At 37.1% G+C, this 4,505-nt stretch overlaps 1 long non-coding RNA gene across 1 annotated transcript; it reads right to left on the minus strand.

Annotated features, from left to right (window-relative positions):
• Positions 1-344: 344 nt before the first annotated feature.
• Positions 345-2,355, minus strand: LOC111606193. Its single transcript, XR_002751950.1, has 3 exons — positions 2,149-2,355; positions 1,749-1,902; positions 345-762 (listed from the first exon to the last, which is right to left on the minus strand). It is a non-coding gene; the product is annotated as an uncharacterized LOC111606193 (long non-coding RNA).
• Positions 2,356-4,505: the final 2,150 nt, after the last annotated feature.

Consider the following 4,505-nt stretch of genomic DNA (forward strand, 5'->3'; position numbering starts at 1 on the left):
GCGTATTACTTGATAGCGCCTCTTGCTGATTTTTTAAAAGTTCTTCTTTTCTTTTAACACTGAACCATAAGTTGTCAACCAGGATGTTGAGGGTAGTTTCAGACAGAGGTCCTTCTGAGTCTGTGGCGCGTGGACAAAAGCGTAATGATTGAATGTGTTCACACTCAAAAGGCAAAATCCCACTTCGCTTGGCAAATTGTGCATTCACATTACACCTGTCAAGCTCACACTCTGATCTGTGAAATTGTGACCAGGTGTTTTTGATTACATGTATAGGTTTTGATGGACCACAAAAGGATTTCTGAACAGCAAAAACACCTTTTTTTGCATCCACATACTGACTCCTTAAATGATGATTTTGTGAAATCAGCTCCACTTTTTCATGGTGTTTTCTTTTCAAATGAATACGAAGATTCTTTTTTCTCAGGCGCAGATTGCACATTTCACATGTAATCATATCTTCTGAGCGGACAGGCGCCTGTGTAGCCTGGATGTCTGTAGCTGCTGGACGGACAGGCGCCTGTGTAGCCTGGATGTCTGTAGCTGCTGGACGGACAGGCGCCTGTGTAGCCTGGATGTCTGTAGCTGGTAGGTGGACAGGTGGCTGGGCTGCTGCACAGCTGGACACCATGTGAAAAGTCATTCTGTGATTAACCAAATGATTAACAAACCTGTCCCTTCTGTCAATGGTGGAAAAACAGTAAGGACAATGGAAGTGAGTGGTGTCTCTACATGGTAGGCCACATCTGAAGATATGGAATTCTGCAGTAACAAAAAGAAATGAGTAAAATTTTAAAAAAGCATTTATATACATTGCAGATATGTTTAAACAAGATGTGATTCATTATCCCTCAGAACAGGGAGAATGAATCCCTGTTTTTCTTAGTAGCCTCATAGCTACTACAATAAAAGTAGTAGCTATTAAATACACAATTGATTGGTAGAAAAAAAGCCATGTTTGAATTAATCACTGTACATTCCTTAACATTGTTACTGTTTTGTAGGATTTAACAATTAATGGCTTCCAGATAACAAATATATATTCTGCAAAAAATGAATTTAAATTTTAGAAGTGATATTGCTCAAACAGCCATGGGCAGAGATTAACTAATCAGATTAACTCAATTACTCTGTAATTTTGACAAAAAAATAAATAATTAGGACCATTTTTCAAAATGTTATACTCTTACATGCAACATAATGTGAGTAACTTCACTGAATGAAGAACACATTTTAATACACAAAAAATTTAAACACGATACACAGATAAAAGTTGTTTATGTTAGGTTTCCTCTAACCTTAATTTGTTGTCTTGTATTAAAATGTTTCCTTTTTGGTTTTAAAATACCTAACAGTGCACATAACTTCATTTTTATTAATGTCTGCTTAAATAAATGGGTAATATTACATTGCACGTTATAATCAGTAAAACAGTACTTAATAATAGCCATTTCACAAAATACTTTGTTACTTTTAAATGTGTAGTTTGCTGCACAGTTACTAAAAATACATTGAAATACATTGAAAATACCCAGAGATGTACTCATCTCTGGGTACTATGATGGCAGCTGATAGCTTATAAAGAAAGCTGTTAGTTTATAAAAAATATTAGACTTTCCAGAAATTGAACATTGGTGTACAAAAACATATTTTAAAAAATATTAACCTTAAAAAATAAAATAAAATAAAAACACGAGAGAACTGATAAGTGTGTAAAAAAAAACATTCATTAGTGTATTTTTCCATACCGTTATGTTGAACCACAGCAGTTCTTGCAATGTGGTTCTTAACCTTGTAAGACTCATCCGCACTGTATGAGCAAAGGGGACAGTAGTACTTGTTGTTCATGCAGTACGGAACAATTTTAGCTCCGATCCCAGTGTTACAAATTGATACGTGCATCTGTGAAATTTAAATAAAAAAACAAATTTTGAGCATAAAATACATTTTTCAATTATACATTTTCTACTTTTAGATTTTTATCTAACGGTGGCCTGCACGAAATAATTAGCTATGCTACATGCTAAAATTAGCCTTCCCGAACTACGAATTTCACTCGTTTACAGCTGTCAATTATATTTTCTAACTAATCTAGAAAAGCGTATTGATTTACTCTGTAAAAAAAGGATTTAATACGGTAGAAAGTACCTTTTGCTGACTTCCTGGTTTTTGCATTGTGGATCGCGTGGCAAATGTCAGTGGTGAAACCTCTCAAACTTCTTACCCCGCTTCTTTAAGGTATTTATACTAGTGACTGTGAAAATAGCGCCCCCTTCATTTCCGGAATGTAATAGTCCAATTTCCATATAAGGTATGAGACTGACAGTGGTCCGTCACCGCCCCTTTCCGCAGGCTGCAGCGAAGACCCTCTCGCTGAGACTGCAAATTGGTTCATACCATTATCATCATCGAGAGTGGGGGGGAAATGGGATTTTCCTATCATAGCTTCAGTTAGGTTTTTTGTGTCGTCTCTGTGGCCTGATCAGCCAGTATTTAAGCTTCCCTTTTGTCTCATTTAGGTAGGTCTGTTTGTTTGAGTCAGTCTGAGTTGAATTCTGTTACTTTGACCTCTTTTATGGGCCCAATGTTGTCATTTTTCATTATTTACCCAAATTTTTGTTTTGGGTTAAATAAAAAAATAAGAAATATAAAAAACTCTTTTTGAATTTGAGCCTGTGCCTGGCTCTCTTTCGACTGCACGGACCATCACAAGCACGAAAAAGTTCAAGAGGAAAACTTTTAAGATGTATAATAAATATCGAAGCTTTCTTTTTCTAAATAACATTTAGTTAAATAAAAGCTTCTTGCCCGCTTGGATTTTTGATATTTCTGCATAAGGCTCATTATGTGTCAGATGTTCCTTATTCTCGAAAAAGCGTGAATTTTTGTAATAGCCTTTTCACATTACAACCACAACCTTCAGCGTATTTTATTAAGATTTTTATGTTTTAGATCGATACAATGTAGTGCGAAATTTTGTAGGATCAAAATGACACAAGGGTTTTTATATTTTTTGGATATTAACAACCTAAGAGTGGCATATGCTTTTATATTTCGGCTCCATGAGTTAATTCCTCATAGAGCCATATTTCACTGCAGGTCCAGCTGCATGTCTTTACCAGCTTTGCCCATTAAGGATTGTATTTTTTGGCAGGTGCTTGGTAAAATAGCTAAAGTTCAATCAGAATGGTTGGAAAACATCTGTGAGCAGACATTTTCTAATCTTTGATCGTCTTTTATTTTTAGCTTTGGCTGTGCGCTGCATCCAGAAAGTATTCACAGCGCTTAACGTTTTCCACACTTCATATTACGGCTTTATTCCAAGTTATACTAAATGAAGCTCTATCTTAAAAATTCGACACACAGATACCGTGCTATGACAATGTGGACAAAAGTGCACATTTGTTAAAAATAGACAAATTGACCTGAACTACCGCTGCTTCTAATTCTCAGTTGTGGACTCAGCAGTCCGAAGTGTCGCGTACGTTTCGTTTACCTCGGACATCGGACCTTGGAGGGTTTGACGTTGCACCCCAAAAATAACAACGTTCCCATCAAGATTATTTTATGCACATTTTGAAGTGTTGCGATAGAAAAGGTTGATGGAAATGGTCAAGTTAGAAAAAAGTCCTTACGAATTTCGCAAAGGAAAGTTTTTGCGTTGGCTTGAGAAGGTTTTTCAATTTTCTGAAAAAGAGTTGATTGCGCAAAAGAGACACGTTCGCCAAATAAGTTCTGATGTAGCGAACTCTCCCATCCGCTGGTGGGTTTGTACCTTAGATTAGCTTCAAACCAGCAGACGGAAACATGCCTAATTTGCATTTCCTTTTGTGCGGACATTTTATAAATTCGCACCACAATTGGACGGAAACATGGCAATTGTTGAAAAAGTGCAAGAGTTCAGGCAAATGTTGCTGTGGGTGATATAATACATGAAATTTATGGTCACTCTTTCCTAAACTGGCGCATTGTAATGAATAGTAAAGCGATAAGGTTAAGGTTTTGAGTCCAAAACACAGTGAGGGTCAGCCAGAAAGACCCATCCGTCACACTCTTGGCATCAAATGGAACCAGTTAAGACAAGCAATCCGTCTCTTTCAACAAGCAATGGCGTAATTAGTGTAAAGAATGTTTGTTTTGCTGGCCAGCAGGGCCAAACGTTGAGTGAGTGATAAGTTCTAAAACATTTCTGTCTCTCCTGGCCTTCTTCTGAATTTGTCCAGCTGATTTTTGGGCACATCTTCAAAATGTCTGTATTTGGTCTCGCTTTGTGTTTTCAACAATAGTAACACAACAGCCCTGCTTTCAGCCTCTGCTCTTGGTGGACTGTACGGTCCTTTACTCATCTACTTAGAAATTCAGTCAGTTTTGACGTAAAGGTTTCTTGCCAATTCTGTTCCTGCAAAGAACGCGGCCCCGTGCTGGTTGTTTTGGTCTCCAGGATCAGGAATTTGAACTTTTGAAAGTGTTAACACGTGAGCCACAACAGAGAAATGAAAGCAACC

This window comes from Xiphophorus maculatus, chromosome 2 (genome assembly GCF_002775205.1).
Source record: "Xiphophorus maculatus strain JP 163 A chromosome 2, X_maculatus-5.0-male, whole genome shotgun sequence".
Classification (NCBI taxonomy): Eukaryota; Metazoa; Chordata; class Actinopteri; order Cyprinodontiformes; family Poeciliidae; genus Xiphophorus; species Xiphophorus maculatus.